Below are 23,553 nucleotides of genomic sequence, written 5' to 3' on the forward strand. Positions count from 1 at the left end.
GCCACTGATCACTGAGCTCATGGTTTCTAGTCTTTGTTATCTAGACAGGGTTTCTCTGGGTAGCCCTGGCTGTCTTGGAACTCACTGTGTAGACCAGGGTTGTCTTGAACTCCCCCTGCCCCTGACTCCTGAGTTCTGGGATTAAAGGTGTGCACCATCGTGGCTGCCTAGTTTCTATTTTATTTGGTTTTAGTCACTGGTTTTTGGTTGGGGTCACTGGGCCCTGGCTTTCGTTACTGGCCCTGGTTCTGATAGCTGATCCCTGACTCTCGTCATTGAACAATGGCCCTGGGCAGTGTGTCTGCGTTCAAACCACTGATCCCTGATCCTCATCACTGAGATCTTACCCTAAATTCTGACATTCAGTTCGTTTGTTCTTTCTTTCTTTCTTTCTTTCTTTCTTTCTTTCTTTCTTTCTTCCTTCCTTTCTTTCTCTCTTTCCTTTCTTATTTATTTATTTATTTATTTATTTATTTATTTATTTATTTATTTATTATCACCCTGATCATTGACCCTTGGTCTTTTTTTCTTTTCATTTTTAACATTTTATTTATTCTTTCAAAATTCCCTACACCCATGTGATATTTTCCATTAATTTATTTATTCACTTTATATCCCAGTCACTGTGTCCCCCACTTCCCGGTCCCCCCTCACAGTCCCTTCTTCATGTTCCATTCTCCCCTTCTTCTTTGAGAGTGTGGAAGTCCCCTGGGTATCCCCTACTCTGGCGCATCACGGGGGGGCTGTCCCTGAAGCTGTTGCCTGTCTGGAGAATCCATCCCTGTGGCTGGGCGGCTTTGTCCAGTCTCAGGGGGAGAGGATGCACTGAGCCCTGCAGAGACCCTTGGTTCTTATCACTGAATCCTGGCCCTAATGACCGAGACCTGGTTACTCATCACTGGGCTCATAACTGAGGTCCAGTTTTCATCGCTGAGCCTCACTCTTGTTCCCTGAGCCCTTGTCATGATCACTGAGCCTTGTTCGTGATCACTGAACTCGTATGATCAGAATTAAGTCCTACTCATGATCGTTGAACTGGTCATGGTCACTGACTCTAGTCTTCAGAGATGCGTCTGGGTCCTCATCGCTGGTTCTGCTCACTGATCCCTAGTCTTTATCATTATGTCTTCATCCTTGCCACTGAAATTCAGCTCTGAGCAGTGTGTATTGTCTCTGATCATCAGGCCTTGGTTCTGACCACTGGGTCCTTAGTTGTGTTTTGGGCATGGACATTGGACCGTGAGCCCATGACCACATGACTGAGCCCTGATCCTGCTAACTGAGCCCTGATCCTGATCTCTGAATCCTGGTCTTAATTACTGAATCCACCTCTTGATCTCTGAATCTTGGGCTCATCACGTACCCTGGTCCTCAACACTGAACTCTGGTTTAGAGTAGTGTGATTGGGCTCTGATTCAGATCCAGATTCCAACGAATGGTTTCTGGTCTGCGTAACTAGGTTTGGTTGTGAAACCTGGATCTTGGTCCTGGCAACTGGGTCCTGGTCTTGATCATTTGGCCTTGGGACTTGGTCCCTATCACTGAGCTCTGGTCATAGACACTGGGTTCTGATTCTAACAACTAGGTTCTGTACTGATCAATGGGCCCAGGTCCTCAACATCAACTTCTAAGCCTGAACTCTAGCCCCAAATTCTGCTTATCAACACTGGTCCTGGACCTTGGTCCTCATCACACATCCATTCTCTGAGGCCCAAGGAATCAGTGGTATTTTACAAGAAGTACCTTTGATATTCCAAGCCTCATTCTCATTAGGAAGATCTCTTCAGGGGATTCCTGCAGAAGATTCCAGAATCCCCACCACACTGTTCACACACTGGGCTGCAACTGGGAGAGTGACCCCTTTACTCATCTGCCTTTCCCAGAGGCACTGAATGGAAACAAAGCAGGCCCAGGCCCTGTGAGCTGGAGCCTCTGGCCTGGGGTCTACAGATGTGGGGTCAGCATTGTGGGGAAGGTTTGCGGGGCAGGTGTGGGGGTAGGGCAGGGATGGTCACATTAGCATCTTGTTTTTCTTTCTTCTGAAGTCTCTGTTTTCTATCACCTGCTGAAACATTCAAAATAACTCCACTCTGAGGCCAGCTGAGTCATCCTGAGCCTATCTCAGCCCAGGTGCCCCAAAACAGAGCTACTGTTCTGAGAATCACACCACCCTGGACCAGGCCAGGTGGGTCTGGGGCTGGATGAGGGGTCAGAGCCAGGGGAGCCCTGACAGGGACTGAGAAGGCCCCAACCCCCATCACTCAAGGTTCTCCACAACCATCCACAGTCATGCCTTAGTGAGGCCATGTTCTGTCCCAATGAGAACAAGTCCAATTAAGATTAAGTCTGGTCTTCCCAGGGTCATTCAGTGTCAACCAAGGCCAGCCAAGGCCAGCCTGAGGTCAGCCAGCATCACCCAAGGTCACACAACTATTCTAGTAGACAACTAGAATAGCCAGCTCAACAAGGCTCTGGTGATGCAGAATGGAGAGTGTATTCCAGCCAGACAGGGCTCCACAGAAAGGCAGGTCCCTCACTGCACATCCGTTGTCCCAATATCTCTCAGATCACAGGTGGTCTAGACTATGGAGGACAGACAGTCCTCTGGACTTCTGGCAAGGTATCGTCTCACAACTGATGAAACTGAGGTCCAAGAAGGAAGATTGATCCAGGTCCAGAGTGGGACACACATAGAAGAGGTGCCATAGACTTTCTGAGAGAGAGAGAGAGAGAGAGAGAGAGAGAGAGAGAGAGAGAGAGAGAGACTGAGAAAAACAGAAATAGTGTTACTGAAAGAGATAGGGAGACACTTCGAAAAATAATATGAGGGACACAGAGATTCTGAGAGACAGAGCGAAATACAGAGAGACTGAGAAAGAGACACCACAGAGACAGAGACACAAAGAATAAAGGGGATTGTGGGAATATTGAGAGAGACAGAGATGAGCTAAGGGAGACACAGAGACATTAGACATGCAGAAAGACAGAGACACAGAGGGAGACAGAGACCAAGAAAGACAGAGAAGTCTGAGGGAGACAGAGATAATGAGAGAGAAAGAGATAGCATGAGACAGACACACAGAGACACAGAAGCAGAGACACAGAGAAACACTGATGGGAGCAGTGAGAAAAGGAATGAGAGACAGGGGACCAGGCACACAGAGTATTTGAGAAGATACTGTGTGGGGACAAAGGGACACAAAGACATGGACGCTGGGAGAGATGAGGACAGACACACAGAAAGACAGAAATATCCAGAGGGACAGAAATGGGAACAAGAGGACACAGAGTTAAAGACTGATAGACACTGATGCAGACATGGGGATGAGGAGAGACCACAGGAAAGAAGAGACACAGAGACAGGAGAGAAAAGAGACACAGAGAGGGAGAGACAAGAGAGACAGATGCAGACAAGAGAGACAGGCCAAAGGAAGGGAGAGGCAAAAGGACAGACACACAGGGAAGGCAGAGGTACAGCATGGAGCCCACCAAGCACTCAAATGAAGGCAGCAACACACTCTCTCTCTCTCTCTCTCTCTCTCTCTCTCTCTCTCTCTTTCTCTCTCTCTCAGATGAAAGCCATGCACCAGAAGAAAGAGACATGTGTGAACACTCCTCAGAGACATAGCCACAGCACTCACACCCAGCTCCACACAGACACACACAGCACCTGCCTGCCTGATCCAAACCCCAAACCCATGAACCCACTCCCTCTCCTCCAGGTCTTTGTTCTCAGAGTAGCACACTGAGGGTAGCTCAGCCTGGACACTTCCCAAGGGGCCTGGAGACACAGCAAGCATCTCTGGTCCACAGCCCCCATCCCTTGTTGGCCCTGTAATCCATGTGATGTCTCAGGAGAAGATGTTGTCTGAGAGCAGGGCCTGGTACAGTGTCCCTGGTACAGTGTCCCTGGTACAGTGTCCCTGGTAGAGTGTCCCTGGTGCAGTCTGCCTGGTAAAGTCTCTCTGGTACAAGATGCCTAGTATAGTCTGTGTGGTACAGTCTGCCTGGTACAGTCTCCCTGATACAGTCTGCCTGGTACAGTCTCCCTGATACAGTCTGCCTGGTACAGTCTCCCTGATACAGTCTGCCTGGTACAGTCTCTCTGGTACAGTCTGCCTGGCACAGTCTATCCCTGGTGCAGGCTTCAGGTCAGGCCCAAGTATGAAGAGTGCAGAAGACAGTGGGCAGAGCTGAGAGAGCGCTAGTCAGTTTTGTTCAGAGAACAGTGATGGCCGCTCCAGGCTACTGGACATCCCAGGTGTGCTTCTTACACTTCTCAAAGCTGTGGGAACACAACCGACCCTCTACTCACTTCAGTGTAATTGCCTATAGCAGGGCATGCCTCTGGGCATCAGGGAGTCACACAGAGGCAGGTAAGACTATAGACCTGGGGACTGAGAGGGGAAGGCATGTACAAGAGGGCCTCATCCTTAGGACACAGGGATTCGAGGCCTCTGGATAGCCAGTGAGCAACATATGCAGAGTGATGTGGCCCCAGGAGACTGATGGGCACCAGGAGGTCACAGAGCTAGAGGCCGGGAGGGCTAGAGTCTGTGGGAAGGGGGACTGCTTAGGTTCTTCCCACCCATGTCCAGGAGCAGAGGCTGGGCAGGGCCACAGGACAGGGTAAGGCAGGGAGACAGGGGCATGAAGGAGCCTTTGGGACTGTGTGATGAGAACTAGGCTGTGCTTTTACTGAGCCTGAGTTTGTGGCAGCTGCCTCATGGGGAAGGCACCCAGAGGTAAGGCAGAGGAAAGGAGTAACCAGGGCTGAGGGCACCACAGGATCTGAGGATTTAGAGGCAGCTATGACCCATTTGTCATGGTATTTGGACATGTACTTCATGGACACAGATCTGAGAACCAGGCCTGGCTCTCACTAACCGGCAGGAGGTGTCCCACTTGTGGCTGTAGGTCTTTCAGCACACCATGCCATGGGCCTCTCACACTGGACGATCTGTCTGAAAGGCTGATGTTGGGAGGTGGGAGCCCAGGCCTGGGGTCTGGGACACTGGGTGACAGAGGTGTCCAGAATGTAGAGTGCTCAGGGTGCGGGTGGGGACAAGCTGTACAGTGTCCCCATGAGGGGACAGGCTGAGATAGGGACTGAAGTCCATCCACAGGCCCACCACACTCCATGCTCTGGATGAGAGCACTGAGCTCTGCCACCCTACAACAGCAGGCACAGCGGCCTCCATGCTAGGAAAGCCAGGCAGCAGGGACAGAGTTCCTGGATGGGGCAGGTGGAATTGTCTCTGCTCGGCATCAAACTAAGTGGACCTTCAGCAGTAAGGTCTTACTGTCTAGTCATGGTGGACAGCCAGGAACATAGTCAATGAACAGCCTGCTTTGTTTGGATTCCTCTGGAGACTTCCTGATCAATAACTTGTAGGCCTCCATGTTTCATGTGACAACTTACATCTCTCTATGTATAACACGGGCTTTCTGTGTAGTCCTGGGTATCCTAGAACACCCTGTGTAGACCAGGCTGGCTTCAAACTTGGGACATCCTCCTGTCTCTGCCTTCTAATAAATGCTGGGAGTAAAGCCTGTGCCACCACACACAATCTAACCCATTTCTTCTGGGAACAACACTGTTCACCCAGCCATACACTGAGTTAAAATTCCTTAATAAATGTTAGTTCATTTACAAAATAGTGGATTTCCATAAGGCTTCTTCATGGATCCTTAGTTTTGGATAACTGAACATCTCTCCTCTCCTCTCCTCTCCTCTCCTCTCCTCTCCTCTCCTCTCCTCTCCTCTCCTCTCCTCTCCTCTCCTCTCCTCTCCTCTCCCCGGTCCCCCATCCCTGTTATCTACACTTAAATCTTTAATGCTAAAAGCATCCTCCATTTTCAAGCTGCCTGTGTTCTACGTCCCCTCATATTATTTTTTTCTTGTGTGGAGGTTTGCAGATTTGAATGCAGGAACCCTTCACTGGGGCTAAGCCTCCTGCCACCCAGCACTTCCCATCCCCACACCTCCTCACGCTTGATTTAGCCCCTGTCCCCTCATGTGAATGGGTGTTTCTCTTCAGTCTGAGGCATTACTCCCCGTGTCCTCTGAAGAGCTGCCTACTGTCACAGATACCTTTCTTCTGTTTCTGCTAGGGGAAGCTTTTATTTCCCCTTGAATTTTAATCATTGTCTGGGTGTAATACCCTGGGTTGAGAGATGTGGTCTTTCAGAACTTGGACTTTGTCTATCCAGGCATCTGACCTTAAAGTTTCTACTGTGGGGCTGCAGAGATGACTCAGTGGTTAACCACACACGTTGTTCTTGCAGAGGACTTGGGCTTGATTCCTAGTACCTCCGTGGCAGCTAAGAACCATCTGTAACTCCAGCTGCACAGGATTCGATGCCCTTTTCTGGAGGTCATCTGGAGTAGTCAGCTCAGCAGGGCCCCGGGATGCAGCATGGAGAGTCCATGCTGACAGGCAGGGCTCCACAGAGAGAGAAAGACAGAAACACAGGCCACTGAAAGAGACAGTAATGGACTGAGGGGACAGAGAGAAACACACGGACAGACAGACAGACAGACAGACAGAGATAACAAAACACCGACACTCATAGACACAGAGAACAGAGGGGACAGGGAAGTTTTGAGAGCAATGGGTAGGAGGTGAGAGAGACACAGAGGCAATACATACAGAGAGTGACTCCAGAAGACAGAGTCTGAGAGGAGACACTGCAAGAGACAGAGACCCCAAAAGGGTTGAGAGCACTGGATGCTTTCACAGAGAATCCAGATTCAATTCCCAGCAGGTTCATGGCAGTTCATACTGAAATCCCAGTTCCAGGGTGCCCTGAAGGATCCTTCATGCATGTGGAGCACAGAAGCGCTCTCTCTCTCTCTCTCTCTCTCTCTCTCTCTCTCTCTCTCTCTTTCTCTCTCTCTCTCTCTCTCAGATGAAAGCCATGAACCAGAGACAGAGACATGAGTGAACGCTCCTCAGAGACATAGCCACAGCACTCACACCCAGCCTCCACACAGACACACACAGCACCTGCCTGCCTGATCCAAACCCCAAACCCATTGACCCACTCCCTCTCCTCCAGGCCTTTGTTCTCAGAGTAGCACACTGAGGGTAGCTCAGCCTGGACACTTCCCATGGGACCTGGTAACACAGTATGAGCCTCTGGTCCACAGCCCCCACCTCTTGCTGGCCCTGTAATCCATGTGATGTCTCAGTAAAAGATGTTGTCTGAGATCAGGGCCTGGTACAGTCTCCCTGGTGCAGTCTCCCTGGTACAGTCTCCCTGGTACAGTCTCCCTGGTGCAGTCTGCATGGTAAAGTCTCTCTGATATAGTGTGCCTTGTACAGTCTGCCTGGCACACTCTGCCTGGTACAATCTCCCTGGTACAGTCTTCCTGGTACAGTCTGCCTGGTAAAGTCTGTCCCTGGTGCAGGCTTCAGGTCAGGCCCAAGTGTGAAGGGTGCAGAAGATAGTGGGCAGAGATGAGAGAATGCTAGTCAGTTTTGTTCAGAGAACAGTGATGGCCGCTCCAGGTTACTGGACATCCCAGGTGTGCTTCCTACACTTCTCAAAGCTGTGGGAACACAACCGACCCTCTACTCACTTCAGTGTAATTGTCTATAGCAGGGCATGCCTCTGGACATCAGGAAGTCACACAGAGGCAGGTAAGACTCTAGACCTGGGGACTGAGAGGGGAAGGCATGTACAAGAGCAACACATGCAGAGTGATGAGGCCCCAGGAGTCTAATGGACACCAGGAGGTCACAGAGCTAGAGGCCTGGAGGGCTAGGGTCTGTTGGAAGAGGGACTGCATTCACTCTTCCTATGCTTGCCCAGGAACTCTTGTCTGTGCAGGAGCACAGACAGGCTAAGGCAGGGAGACAGGGGCATGAAGCAACCTTTGGGACTGTATGGTAGGAACTAGGCTATGTTCTGACTGAGCCTGGGTTTGTGGCAGCTGCCTCATGGGGAAGGCACCCAGAGGCCAGGCCGAGGAAAGGAGTAACCAGGGCTGAGGGCCCATAGGGTCTGAGGAATTAGAGGCAGCTATGACCCATTTGTCATGGTATTTGGTCATGTACTTCATGGACACAGATCTGAGAACCAGGCCGGCTCTCACCAACCCTCAGGAAATGGGTTTATGTTGTTCAGCACCATGAAATGGGTCTGTCACACTGGAAGATCTGTCTGAAAGGCAGATGTGATGTGGGAGCCAAGGATGGGACCTAGGACACTGGGTGACAGAGGTGTCCAGGACGTAGAGTACTCAGAGTGTGGGTAGAGACAAGCTGTGCTGTGTTCCTCCATGAGGGGACAGGCTAATACAGGCTTCGAAGTCTCTTTTGTATCCATAGGCACAGCCCATACTGCCCTTGTCCATGGTCCCTGTGGGGTCAGAAACTCAGTGCCAAGTGAGCCATCACCACGAACTAGAAGGGTCTACACTATCCTTGAAGTGTCTACACTCTTCATGATTCTCAACTCACACAGACTCTGTCCCAATCCACCATTGTGTTCAGTGTGCAGTCATGCCATGAACAGAGAGGGGAAGGGTGACACACCCAACAGTCTTGTGCATTTGACACTCATGTGTTCAAGCATGTTCGTACCCACTGTAGTTCTCCATCTAACAGGAAACAGTGGTGTCCTCCTTGGGAACTAATTCTCACTGTCAACATCTCCTCACACCAGAGGCCTATAGACCCAACCTCTTTGAGGAGCTAATGTTGGTAGCTAACAGGGCTCGATGTTGGTGGCTATAGCTGCTGTCCCAGTGGCTGCCAGAGATGCTTGACCACCATAGTCCCGGACTTGAGTATAGGAGTAACCTGGAATCAACCAAGTCCAGACACTGTAGGGTGAAAGAGGGTCGCCTCTCTGTCTTCCTGCTGTGTAGACAGATCCTGTAGGTGTGATCACAGAGTGGTGTTTCCCTTCTTGGCCAGTTTCAAGCCAGAGCATTCAGGAGGAGAGAGAATAAAACAGGGAAACATGGCAAGGGAGAGACAGAAACAGGCAGACCTGGAGACTGGGGGCTTGGGAAAGAGGTAAATGTGAGTATGAGGAACAAAGATAGGGAGTTGAAGATAGAGATAGAGACCAAGAGATAGGGGCAGAGAGAGACAGAGACAGAGAGAGACAGAGAGAGAGACAGAGAGACAGAGACAGAGAGACAGAGAAAAGTCCATGAAACAGGCAGAGAGATAAAGACAGTGAGAGAAAAGACAGAGAGACAGAGACAGGGAGTAACAGAAAGACAGAGAGATGAGGAGATAGAGAGATGGGAAGACAGGAGAAGGACCAAGAGACACATGCAGAGGCAAGTGTTAGTAGAGAGACCTCTGATGGAATTGGCAGAGACAGAGGCAAACATAGATGGACTCTCTCCAACTATGGCTGACAGACTGAGCAGAGAGAATCCCACTCAGAGAGAGACAGAGGCTAAGCTGGGAGAGGCAGGGGTGGCCAGAGAGGGAGACAGAGGAGAGCCTGTGGGACAGGTCAGACACCATCTTGGAAGACCCAGTGACAAGCCAGGGAGGTGACAGGTTAGTGCAGTTTCTACCCCACAGTCCACAGGCTGGAGCCACAGGCCTGTGTCCATGTGGCCACAGGCTAGCTCCCAGCCTGCCAAGCCTGTCTGTGGAGGGATTGCGGAGTGGGGCTGGGCTGAGGCAGGCCAGGATTCTTCCAGTGGAGCGGCCAGGAGTGGGCTGAGGGTCACTGCCCACCATCCCTAGGATTCTGGGTAACAGATGGCCTTTATTATTTTCCTTCATGTTTAGGGTGGAACCTGCTTAGGTCAGCTAGGGCTCACCATGATGGCCTGGACTGTGATGAGTTAATGGGCCCCTAAGGGTAGTTTTTCCACATGGGCTGGGGCACGGGGGCACAGATATCAGTACCTGAAACAGGGCTTGCTCACAACATCTCTCTCTCTGTCTCTCTGTCTCTGTGTGTGTGTCTCTCTCTGTCTCTGTCTCTCTCTGTCTCTCTGTCTCTGTGTGTGTCTCTCTCTGTCTCTCTCTCTGTCTCTCTGTCTCTCTGTCTGTCTCTGTCTCTGTCTCTGTCTCTCTCTCTCTCTCTCTCTCTCTCTCTCTCTCTCTCACACACACACACACACACACACACACACCTGCCGAGTGACTCACTCTGTGCAGGGTTGGCCCTCGGGGCACATGCAAATGGATGTTTGTTCCATGCAGAAAAACATGTTTCTCATTCTCTGAGCCAAAAATAGCATCAATGATTCCCCCACCTGCAGCTGCAGGTTCACCCCACCCTGGCCAGGTTGACCAGCTTTGGGGATGGGGCTGGGGGTTCCATGACCCCTAACGGTGACATTGAATTCAGTGTTTTCCCATTTATCGACACTGCTGGAATCTGACCCTAGGAGGGAATGACAGGAGATAGGCAAGGTCCAAACACCCCAGGGAAGTGGGAGAGACAGGAAGGCTGTGTGTGCTCCAGGTCCTGGGTCTACCCAGAATCACGGGGATGGTGGGCAGTGACCCTCAGCCCAGTCACTGGCTGCTCCACTGGAAAAATCCTGGCCTGCCTCAGCCCAGCCCCACTCCGCAATCCCTCCACAGACAGGCTTGGCAGGCTGGGAGCTAGCCTGTGGCCACATGGACACAGGCCTGTGGCTCCAGCCTGTGGACTGTGGGGTAGAAACTGCACTAACCTGTCACCTCCCTGGCTTGTCACTGGGTCTTCCAAGATGGTGTCTGACCTGTCCCACAGGCTCTCCTCTGTCTCCCTCTCTGGCCACCCCTGCCTCTCCCAGCTTAGCCTCTGTCTCTCTCTGAGTGGGATTCTTTCTGCTCAGTCTGTTCCTCAGTTGCTGTATCTCTGTCTCTATCAAAACATAATGCTTTCTCCTCTAACACCGTGTCTCTCCTCTTTCTCTCCTCTCTCTCTCTCTCTCTCTCTCTCTCTCTCTCTCTCTCTCTCTCTCTCTCTCTCTCTCTGTATTATCTCTGCCTGTGCTTTCTTTCTCTAGGTGAGAGAGAACATCTTCAGGCATCTCTCTGTCTGTCTGTATTTCTGGCCTATTTCTCTGTCTTCCTATCTTTTGTCTTTTCTGTTTCTTGATTTTTTTTCTCCGTGTCTTTCTCTCTACTCTTCTCTCTCCCTCGTTGTTTCTCCATCTCTGTTTCTCTCTTTCTCTGTTTCCTGTCTCTCTCCTTGTATCTTTGTGTGCCTATCCATGTCTCTCTGCTGTCTCTTTTCTCCGGAAAGCAATTTACTAAAGGAACAATCATGTCTTTTCCCTGATGTCTGTTTCCGTCGGGCGTCTCCTTGTCTCTCCCTGCAATCCTGTGCTTTTCTCCCTTTGTCTTTCTCTGTCTCCATCTCACCTTTATTATGTCTCCCTGTCTTTCCTACCTTCCTGACTTTCTGTCTCTGGCCCTGAGTTCCTGGCCTGAAAATGGCCAAGAAGGGAAACACCACTCTGTGATCACACCTACAAGATCTGTCTACACAGCAGGAAGACAGAGAGGGGACACTCTTTCTAGAAAATTCCCCATTAGCAGACAAAGAGGAATAAAAGGAATAGAAGATGTTGTTGCATAAGGTTTTGTGAAATAACACACTAGGAAGAGAGGCCTTGGTCTACATAGAACTCTGGCCAGTGCCCTAAGTGTGTGCACTCTGTTGACCCCAGGCCATTCCTATATCTGAGGTCATGCCGATCAAGCATCTCTGGCAGCCACCGACACAGCAGCCGCAGTCACCAATACCAAGGAGCAGCTAGAAATGGGAGTGAGCCCAAGGAAGACCCCACTGACCCCTGACAGAGGGGTATGAGCATGCTTGTGCGTGTGGATGTGAAAGGCACAAGATTGTTGTGTGTGACAGTCTGAGACCACCACATTCCTTGCTCTCTGTGCCTGGCATGGTTTACAGTTGAGGACAGTGGTGGACCAGGGCAGAGCCTGTGTGAGCTATGAGAGTCAGGGAGAGCAAGCAAGGCAGGAAGACATCAGAGGCTCTGGTTTTCCAACAGTCTTCATGGTGATGATTCAGTGGGCACTAGATATGTGGCCCAAGCTAGGGCCATGAGCAGGGCCAGTATGGGTTAGGCCTATGGATGGACAAACAGCTTCAAGACCTCTTTCTGCTTGTCCCAACATGGAGGAACACTGCAGAGCTTGTCCCCCCCCCCCCCGTACTCTGAGCACCCTGTATACTGAACATGTTCTGCTACCCAGTATCTCAGGCCTCAGTCCTGAGACCCAGTCCCACAGCACAACCATTTTGATAAGCCCTCCAGAGTGATATGCTATGGGATGATGTGCAGCTCCATCTGAGGGCCTGTGGGAGCCAGGCCAGCCACCTCCACGTCCCCAGACCCTGTGGTCCGCTCAGCCCTGATTACTCTTTTCCTCTGTCTGGCCTCTGGGTGTCTTCCTCATGAGACAGCTGTCACAAACTCAGGCTCAGTCAGAGCACAGCCTAGACTCTCATCATACAGTCCCAAAGGCTCCTTCATGCCCCTGTCTCCCTGCCTTACCCTGTCCTGTGGCCCTGCATAGACAGTTGTTCCTGGGCAAGCATAGGAAGAGTGAATGCAGTCCCCCTTCCCACAGACCCTAGCCCTCCAGGCCTCTAGCTCTGTGACCTCCTGGTGCCCATCAGTCTCCTGGGGCCACATCACTCTGCATGTGTTTCTCACTGGCTGTATTGAAGCCTGAGACACCAGTGTTCCAAGGATGAGGCCCTGTTGTACTTACATACCTTCTACAGTCCCCAGGACTAGAGTCTTACCTGCCTCTGTGTGACTCCCTGATGCCCAGAGGCATGCCCTGCTATAGACAATTACAATGAATTGGGTAGAGGGTTGGTTGTGTTCCCACAGCTTTGAGAAGTGTAAGAAGCACACCTGGGATGTCCAGTAGCCTGGAGCAGCCATCACTGTTCTCTGAACAAAACTGACTAGCGCTCTCTCAGCTCTGCCCACTGTCTTCTGCACCCTTCACACTTGGGCCTGACCTGAAGCCTGCACCAGGGATAGAATGTGCCAGGCAGACTGTACCAGGGAGACTGTACCAGGGAGACTGTACCAGGCAGACTGTATCAGGGAGACTGTACCAAGGAGACTGTACCAGGGAGACTGTACCAGGCAGACTGTACCAGAGAGACTGTATCAGGGAGACTGCACCAAGGAGACTGTATCAGGGAGACTGTACCAAGGAGACTGTACCAGAGAGACTGTACCAGGCAGACTGTATCAGGCAGACTGTACCAGGCAGACTGTACCAAGGAGACTGTACCAGGCAGACTGTATCAGGCAGACTGTATCAGGCAGACTGTACCAGGCAGACTGTACTAGAGAGACTGTACCAGGCAGACTGTACCAGGCAGACTGTATCAGGGAGACTGTACCAAGGAGACTGTACCAGGGAGACTGTACCAGGCCGACTGTACCAGAGAGGCTGTACCAGAGAGACTGTACCAGGCAGACTGTATCAGGGAGACTGTACCAGGGAGACTGTACCAGGCAGACTGTACCAGAGAGACTGTACCAGGCAGACTGTATCAGGGAGACTGTACGAGGCAGATTGTACCAGAGAGACTGTACCAGAGAGACTGTATCAGGAAGCCTGTACCAAGGAGACTGTACCAGAGAGACTGTACCAGGGGGACTGTACCAGGGGGACTGTACCAGGCCCTGCTCTCAGACAACATCTTTTCCTGAATCATCACATGGGTTATAGGGCCAACAAGAGGTGGCCCTGTGCACGCTATGTAACCAGGTCCCATGGGAAGTGTCTAGGCTGAGCTACCCTCGGTGTGCTACTCTGAAATCAAAGGCCTGAAGGAGAGGGAGTGAGTTAATGGGTTTGGGATTTGGAACAGGGAGGCAGGTGATTTGTGTGTCTGCGGGGAACTGGGTGTGAGTGTTGTGGCTATGTCTCTGAGGAATGTTCACACATGTCTCTGTCTTCTGGTTCATGGCTTTCATTTGAGAGTGTATGTGTGTGTGTGTATGTGTGTGTGTGTGTGTCTGAGAGAGAGAGAGAGAGAGAGAGAGAGAGAGAGAGAGAGAGAGAGAGAGAGCGAGCTTCTGTGCTCCACATGCATGAAGGATCCTTCAGGGCACCCTGGAACTGGGATTGCAGTATGAGCTGCCATGAGCCTGCTGGGAATTGAATCTGGATTCTCTGTGAAAGCATCCAGTGCTCTCAACCCTTTTGGGGTCTCTGTCTCTTGCAGTGTCTCCTCTCAGACTCTGTCTTCTGGAGTCACTCTCTGTATGTATTGCCTCTGTGTCTCTCTCACCTCCTACCCATTGCTCTCAAAACTTCCCTGTCCCCTCTGTTCTCTGTGTCTATGAGTGTCGGTGTTTTGTTATCTCTGTCTGTCTGTCTGTCTGTCTGTCTGTCTGTCTGTCTGTCTGTCTGTCTGTCTGTCTGTCTGTCTGTCCGTGTGTTTCTCTCTGTCCCCTCAGTCCATTACTGTCTCTTTCAGTGGCCTGTGTTTCTGTCTTTCTCTCTCTGTGGAGCCCTGCCTGTCAGCATGGACTCTCCATGCTGCATCCCGGGGCCCTGCTGAGCTGACTACTCCAGATGACCTCCAGAAAAGGGCATCGAATCCTGTGCAGCTGGAGTTACAGATGGTTCTTAGCTGCCACGGAGGTACTAAGAATCAAGCCCAAGTCCTCTGCAAGAACAACGTGTGTGGTTAACCACTGAGCCATCTCTGCAGCCCCACAGTAGAAACTTTAAGGCCAGATGCCTGGATAGACAAAGTCCAAGTTCTGAAAGACCACATCTCTCAACCCAGGGTATTACACCCAGACAATGATTAAAATTCAAGGGGAAATAAAAGCTTCCCCTAGCAGAAACAGAAGAAAGGTATCTGTGACAGTAGGCAGCTCTCCAGAGGACATGGGGAGTAATGCCTCAGACTGAAGAGAAACACCCATACACATGAGGGGACATGGGCTAAATCAAGCGTGAGGAGGTGTGGGGATGGGAAGTGCTGGGTGGCAGGAGGCTTAGCCCCAGTGAAGGGTTCCTGCATTCAAATCTGCAAACCTCCACACAAGAAAAAAACAATATGAGGGGACATAGAACACAGGCAGCTTGAAAATGGAGGGAGGGGGATTTCAGATTTAAGTGGGAATAGGGGGATTGGAGGATTGGGGAAAAGAGAAGGTAAAAGTTGGATTAGGATCCATGAAGAAGCCTTATGGAAATCCACTATTTTGTAAATGAACTAACATTTATTAAGGAATTTTAACTCAGTGTATGGCTGGGTGAACAGTGTTGTTTCCAGAAGAAATGGGTTAGATTGTGTGTGGTGGCACAGGCTTTAATCCCAGCATGGATTAGAAGGCAGAGACAGGAGGATGTCCCAAGTTTGAAGCCAGCCTGGTCTACACAGGGTGTTCTAGGATACCCAGGACTACACAGAAAGCCCGTGTTATACATAGAGAGATGTAAGTTGTCACATGAAACATGGAGGCCTACAAGTTATTGATCAGGAAGTCTCCAGAGGAATCCAAACAAAGCAGGCTGTTCATTGACTATGTTCCTGGCTGTCCACCATGACTAGACAGTAAGACCTTACTGCTGAAGGTCCACTTAGTTTGATGCCGAGCAGAGACAATTCCACCTGCCCCATCCAGGAACTCTGTCCCTGCTGCCTGGCTTTCCTAGCATGGAGGCCGCTGTGCCTGCTGTTGTAGGGTGGCAGAGCTCAGTGCTCTCATCCAGAGCATGGAGTGTGGTGAGCCTTGGGTGGACTTCAGTCCCTACCTCAGCCTGTCCCCTCATGGGGACACTGTACAGCTTGTCCCCACCCGCACCCTGAGCACTCTACATTCTGGACACCTCTGTCACCCAGTGTCCCAGACCCCAGGCCTGGGCTCCCACCTCCCAACATCAGCCTTTCAGACAGATCGTCCAGTGTGAGAGGCCCATGGCATGGTGTGCTGAAAGACCTACAGCCACAAGTGGGACACCTCCTGCCGGTTAGTGAGAGCCAGGCCTGGTTCTCAGATCTGTGTCCATGAAGTACATGTCCAAATACAATGACAAATGGGTCATAGCTGCCTCTAAATCCTCAGATCCTGTGGTGCCCTCAGCCCTAGTTACTCCTTTCCTCTGCCTTACCTCTGGGTGCCTTCCCCATGAGGCAGCTGCCACAAACTCAGGCTCAGTAAAAGCACAGCCTAGTTCTCATCACACAGTCCCAAAGGCTCCTTCATGCCCCTGTCTCCCTGCCTTACCCTGTCCTGTGGCCCTGCTCAGCCTCTGCTCCTGGACATGGGTGGGAAGAACCTAAGCAGTCCCCCTTCCCACAGACTCTAGCCCTCCCGGCCTCTAGCTCTGTGACCTCCTGGTGCCCATCAGTCTCCTGGGGCCTCATCACTCTGCATATGTTGCTCACTGGCTCTCCAGAGGCCTCAAATCCCTGTGTCCTAAGGATGAGGCCCTCTTGTACATGCCTTCCCCTCTCAGTCCCCAGGTCTAGAGTCTTACCTGCCTCTGTGTGACTTCCTGATGTCCAGAGGCATGCCCTGCTATACGCAATTACACTGAAGTGAGTAGAGGGTCGGTTGTGTTCCCACAGCTTTGAGAAGTGTAAGAAGCACACCTGGGATGTCCAGTAGCCTGGAGCGGCCATCACTGTTCTCTGAACAAAACTGACTAGCGCTCTCTCAGCTCTGCCCACTGTCTTCTGCACCCTTCACACTTGGGCCTGACCTGAAGCCTGAACCAGGGACAGACTTTACCAGGGAGACTGTACTAGGCAGACTGTACCAGGCAGATTGTACCAGAAAGACTATACTAGGCATCCTGTGCCAGAGAGACTTTACCAGAGAGACTGTACCAGGGACACTGTACCAGGAAGACTGTACCAGGGAAACTGTACCAGAGAGACTTTACTAGAGAGACTGTACCAGGGAGACTGTACCAGGGAGACTGTACCAGGGACACTGTCCCAGGGACACTGTACCAGGGACACTGTACCAGGGACACTGTACCAGGCCCTGCTCTCAGACAACATCTTCTCCTGAGACATCACATGGATTACAGGGCCAACAAGGGATGGGGGCTGTGGACCAGAGATGCATGCTGTGTGTCCAGGCCCCTTGGGAAGTGTCCAGGCTGAGCTACCCTCAGTGTGCTACTCTGAGAACAAAGACCTGGAGGAGAGGGAGTGGGTCAATGGGTTTGGGGTTTGGATCAGGCAGGCAGGTGCTGTATGTGTCTGTGTGGAGCTGGGTGTGAGTGCTGTGGCTATGTCTCTGAGGAGTGTTCACACATGTCTCTGTCTTCTGGTTCATGGCTTTCATCTGAGAGTGTGTGTGTGCGCCACTGCCTTCATTAGAGTGTATGTGTGTGTGTGTGTGTGTGTGTGTGTGTGTGTGTGTGTGTATGTGTGTGTGCCACTGCCTTCATTTCAGTGTGTGTGTGTGTGTGTGTGTGTGTGTGTGTGTGTGAGAGAGAGAGAGAGAGAGAGAGAGAGAGAGAGAGAGAGAGAGAGAGAGCTTCTGTGCTCCACATGCATGAAGGATCCTTCAGGGCACCCTGGAACTGGGATTGCAGTATGAGCTGCCATGAGCCTGCTGGGAATTGAATCTGGATTCTCTGTGAAAGCATCCAGTGCTCTCAACCCTTTTGGGGTCTCTGTCTCTTGCAGTGTCTCCTCTCAGACTCTGTCTTCTGGAGTCACTCTCTGTATGTATTGCCTCTGTGTCTCTCTCACCTCCTACCCATTGCTCTCAAAACTTCCCTGTCCCCTCTGTTCTCTGTGTCTATGAGTGTCGGTGTTTTGTTATCTATCTCTGTCTGTCTGTCTGTCTGTCTGTCTGTCTGTCTGTCTGTCTGTCCGTGTGTTTCTCTCTGTCCCCTCAGTCCATTACTGTCTCTTTCAGTGGCCTGTGTTTCTGTCTTTCTCTCTCTGTGGAGCCCTGCCTGTCAGCATGGACTCTCCATGCTGCATCCCGGGGCCCTGCTGAGCTGACTACTCCAGATGACCTCCAGAAAAGGGCATCGAATCCTGTGCAGCTGGAGTTACAGATGGTTCTTAGCTGCCACGGAGGTACTAAGAATCAAGCCCAAGTCCTCTGCAAGAAGAAATGTGTGGTTAACCACTGAGCCATCTCTGCAGCCCCACAGTAGAAACTTTAAGGCCAGATGCCTGGATAGACAAAGTCCAAGTTCTGAAAGACCACAGCTCTCAACCCAGGGTATTACAGCCAGACAATGATTAAAATTCAAGGGGAAATAAAAGCTTCCCCTAGCAGAAACAGAAGAAAGGTATCTGTGACAGTAGGCAGCTCTCCAGAGGACACGGGGAGTAATGCCTCAGACTGAAGAGAAACACCCATACACATGAGGGGACATGGGCTAAATCAAGCGTGAGGAGGTGTGGGGATGGGAAGTGCTGGGTGGCAGGAGGCTTAGCCCCAGTGAAGGGTTCCTGCATTCAAATCTGCAAACCTCCACACAAGAAAAAAACAATATGAGGGGACATAGAACACAGGCAGCTTGAAAATGGAGGGAGGGGGATTTCAGATTTAAGTGGGAATAGGGGGATTGGAGGATTGGGGAAAAGAGAAGGTAAAAGTTGGATTAGGATCCATGAAGAAGCCTTATGGAAATCCACTATTTTGTAAATGAACTAACATTTATTAAGGAATTTTAACTCAGTGTATGGCTGGGTGAACAGTGTTGTTTCCAGAAGAAATGGGTTAGATTGTGTGTGGTGGCACAGCCTTTAATCCCAGCATTTATTAGAAGGCAGAGACAGGAGGATGTCCCAAGTTTGAAGCCAGCCTGGTCTACACAGGGTGTTCTAGGATACCCAGGACTACACAGAAAGCCCATGTTATACATAGAGAGATGTAAGTTGTCACATGAAACATGGAGGCCTACAAGTTATTGATCAGGAAGTCTCCAGAGGAATCCAAACAAAGCAGGCTGTTCATTGACTATGTTCCTGGCTGTCCACCATGACTAGACAGTAAGACCTTACTGCTGAAGGTCCACTTAGTTTGATGCAGAGCAGAGACAATTCCACCTGTCCCATCCAGGAACTCTGTCCCTGCTGCCTGGCTTTCCTAGCATGGAGGCCGCTCTGCCTGCTGTTGTAGGGTGGCAGAGCTCAGTGCTCTCATCCAGAGCATGGAGTGTGGTGAGCCTTGGGTGGACTTCAGTCCCTACCTCAGCCTGTCCCCTCATGGGGACACTCTACAGCTTGTTCCCACCCGCACTCTGAGCACTCTACATTCTGGACACCTCTGTCACCCAGTGTCCCAGACCCCAGGCCTGGGCTCCCACCTCCCAACATCAGCCTTTCAGACAGATCGTCCAGTGTGAGAGGCCCATGGCATGGTGTGCTGAAAGACCTACAGCCACAAGTGGGACACCTCCTGCTGGTTAGTGAGAGCCAGGCCTAGTTCTCAGATCTGTGTCCATGAAGTACATGTCCAAATACCATGACAAATGGGTCATAGCTGCCTCTAATTCCTCAGACCCTGTGGTGCCCTCAGCCCTAGTTACTCCTTTCCTCTGCCTTACCTCTGGGTGCCTTCCCCATGAGGCAGCTGCCACAAACTCAGGCTCAGTAAAAGCACAGCCTAGTTCTCACCACACAGTCCCAAAGGCTCCTTCATGCCCCTGTCTCCCTGCCTTACCCTGTCCTGTGGCCCTGCCCAGCCTCTGCTCCTGGACATGGGTGGGAAGAACCTAAGCAGTCCCCCTTCCCACAGACTCTAGCCCTCCAGGCCTCTAGCTCTGTGACCTCCTGGCGTCCATTAGACTCCTGGGGCCTCATCACTCTGCATATGTTGCTCACTGGCTATCCAGAGGCCTCGAATCCCTGTGTCCTAAGGATGAGGCCCTCTTGTACATGCCTTCCCCTCTCAGTCCCCAGGTCTAGAGTCTTACCTGCCTCTGTGTGACTCCCTGATGCCCAGAGGCATGCCCTGCTATAGGCAATTACACTGAAGTGAGTAGAGGGTCGGTTGTGTTCCCACAGCTTTGAGAAGTGTAAGAAGCACACCTGGGATGTCCAGTAGCCTGGAGCGGCCATCACTGTTCTCTGAACAAAACTGACTAGCGCTCTCTCAGCTCTGCCCACTGTCTTCTGCACTCTTCACACTTGGGCCTGACCTGAAGCCTGCACCAGGGATAGACTGTGCCAGGAAGACTGTACTAGGCAGACTGTACCAGGCAGATTGTACCAGAAAGACTATACTAGGCATCCTGTGCCAGAGAGACTTTACCAGAGAGACTGTACCAGGGACACTGTACCAGGAAGACTGTACCAGGGAAACTGTACCAGAGAGACTTTACTAGAGAGACTGTACCAGGGACACTGTACCAGGGACACTGTACCAGGGACACTGTACCAGGCCCTGCTCTCAGACAACATCTTCTCCTGAGACATCACATGGATTACAGGGCCAACAAGGGATGGGGGCTGTGGACCAGAGATGCATGCTGTGTGTCCAGGCCCCTTGGGAAGTATCCAGGCTGAGCTACCCTCAGTGTGCTACTCTGAGAACAAAGACCTGGAGGAGAGGGAGTGGGTCAATGGGTTTGGGGTTTGGATCAGGCAGGCAGGTGCTGTATGTGTCTGTGTGGAACTGGGTGTGAGTGCTGTGGCTATGTCTCTGAGGAGTGTTCACTCATGTCTCTGTCTTCTGGTTCATGGCTTTCATCTGAGAGAGAGAGAGAGAGAGAGAGAGAGAGAGAGAGAGAGAGAGAGAGAGAGCGCTTCTGTGCTCCACATGCATGAAGGATCCTTCAGGGCACTCTGGAACTGGGATTGCAGTATGAGCTGCCATGAGCCTGCTGGGAATCGAATCTGGATTCTCTGTGAAAGCATCCAGTGCTCTCAACCCTTTTGGGGTCTCTGTCTCTTGCAGTGTCTCCTCTCAGACTCTGTCTTCTGGAGTCACTCTCTGTATGTATTGCCTCTGTGTCTCTCTCACCTCCTACCCATTGCTCTCAAAACTTCCCTGTCCCCTCTCTTCTCTGTGTCTATGAGTGTCGGTGTTTTGTTATCTCTGTCTGTCTGTCCGTGTGTTTCTCTCTGTCCCCTCAGTCCATTACTGTCTCTTTCAGTGGCCTGTGTTTCTGTCTTTCTCTCTCTGTGGAGCCCTGCCTGTCAGCATGGACTCTCCATGCTGCATCCCGGGGCCCTGTTGAGCTGACTACTCCAGATGACCTCCAGAAAAGGGCATCGAATCCTGTGCAGTTGGAGTCACAGATGGTTCTTAGCTGCCACGGAGGTACTAGGAATCAAGCCCAAGTCCTCTGCAAGAAGAAATGTGTGGTTAACCACTGAGCCATCTCTGCAGCCCCACAGTAGAAACTTTAAAGCCAGATGCCTGGATAGACGTAGTCCAAGTTCTGAAAGAACACAGCTCTCAACCCAGGGTATTACACCCAGACAATGATTAAAATTCAAGGGGAAATAAAAGCTTTCCCTAGCAGAAACAGAAGAAAGGTATCTGTGACAGTAGGCAGCTCTCCAGAGGACACGGGGAGTAATGCCTCAGACTGAAGAGAAACACCCATACACATGAGGGGACATGGGCTAAATCAAGCGTGAGGAGGTGTGGGGATGGGAAGTGCTGGGTGGCAGGAGGCTTAGCCCCAGTGAAGGGTTCCTGCATTCAAATCTGCAAACCTCCACACAAGAAAAAAACAATATGAGGGGACATAGAACACAGGCAGCTTGAAAATGGAGGGAGGGGGATTTCAGATTTAAGTGGGAATAGGGGGATTGGAGGATTGGGGAAAAGAGAAGGTAAAAGTTGGATTAGGATCCATGAAGAAGCCTTATGGAAATCCACTATTTTGTAAATGAACTAACATTTATTAAGGAATTTTAACTCAGTGTATGGCTGGGTGAACAGTGTTATTCCCAGAAGAAATGGGTTAGATTGTGTGTGGTGGCACAGCCTTTAATCCCAGCATTTATTAGAAGGCAGAGACAGGAGGATGTCCCAAGTTTGAAGCCAGCCTGGTCTACACAGGGTGTTCTAGGATACCCAGGACTACACAGAAAGCCCATGTTATACATAGAGAGATGTAAGTTGTCACATGAAACATGGAGGCCTACAAGTTATTGATCAGGAAGTCTCCAGAGGAATCCAAACAAAGCAGGCTGTTCATTGACTATGTTCCTGGCTGTCCACCATGACTAGACAGTAAGACCTTACTGCTGAAGGTCCACTTAGTTTGATGCCGAGCAGAGACAATTCCACCTGCCCCATCCAGGAACTCTGTCCCTGCTGCCTGGCTTTCCTAGCATGGAGGCCGCTCTGCCTGCTGTTGTAGGGTGGCAGAGCTCAGTGCTCTCATCCAGAGCATGGAGTGTGGTAAGCCTGTAGATGGACTTCAGTCCCTATCTCAGCCTGTCCCCTCATGGGGACACTCTACAGCTTGTCCCCACCCACACTCTGAGCACTCTACATTCTGGACACCTCTGTCACCCAGTGTCCCAGACCCCAGGCCTGGGCTCCCACCTCCCAACATCAGCCTTTCAGACAGATCGTCCAGTGTGAGAGGCCCATGGCATGGTGTGCTGAAAGACCTACAGCCACAAGTGGGACACCTCCTGCTGGTTAGTGAGAGCCAGGCCTGGTTCTCAGATCTGTGTCCATGAAGTACATGTCCAAATACCATGACAAATGGGTCATAGCTGCCTCTAATTCCTCAGACCCTGTGGTGCCCTCAGCCCTAGTTACTCCTTTCCTCTGCCTTACCTCTGGGTGCCTTCCCCATGAGGCAACTGCCACAAACTCAGGCTCAGTAAAAGCACAGCCTAGTTCTCACCACACAGTCCCAAAGGCTCCTTCATGCCCCTGTCTCCCTGCCTTACCCTGTCCTTTGCCCCTGCCCAGCTTCTGCTTCTGGACCAGGCCATGAGGAGCTCAAGCAGTACCCCTTCGCACAGATTTACTCCCTTACACCTGTGGAACTGTTTTCTCTCGTGTGCTAGGGCTACACCCTATTAACTGGCTGAACGAACTGTTTTTGGGTGTAGGCTCTCATCTGTCCAGAGACTTATCCATTCTGCCTTTCTCCTTTCTTTCTTATCGATGGAGGCTGTCGTCTTACTGGTTCTGTGTCTTACTGAGGTTCTTAGACTTAGGTATAGTTACCAGCAACAAAGCAGAGACCTGGGTAGTTCCCCTTGACCTAGAGCTGAGATGAAAGGCCAAGCCTGGCAGCTGTAATGTTCCTCAGCCACCATATCCCTGAGCTCTATCCAGAGTGCTCCCATCTGCCATCTGATCTCCCCCATCGTCTTCTTCACTCTGTATTTGGACCTTAGTTGGACAAATCCTGATAGGGTTCTATCCCTTAGTACATGCTGACCACAGACGGTGTTTACTGCATTCAGTTAATTCCCTCTGAAGCATGACCTGGGGTACAGGGCCAGACAGTGAGAGCAACTGTGGACCCAGCCTCAGGCTGTTCAGTGAGCCCCAATCAGAAGTATCCCGACTGAGTTACCCTCAGCGTGCCTTCCTAAGGACAAAGGCCTGGAGGAGAGGGAGTGGGCAGACCTGTTTGAGGTTCAGACAGTTGT

The sequence above is a fragment of the Rattus norvegicus genome, chromosome 6 (assembly GCF_036323735.1).
Source record: "Rattus norvegicus strain BN/NHsdMcwi chromosome 6, GRCr8, whole genome shotgun sequence".
Lineage (NCBI taxonomy): Eukaryota > Metazoa > Chordata > Mammalia > Rodentia > Muridae > Rattus > Rattus norvegicus.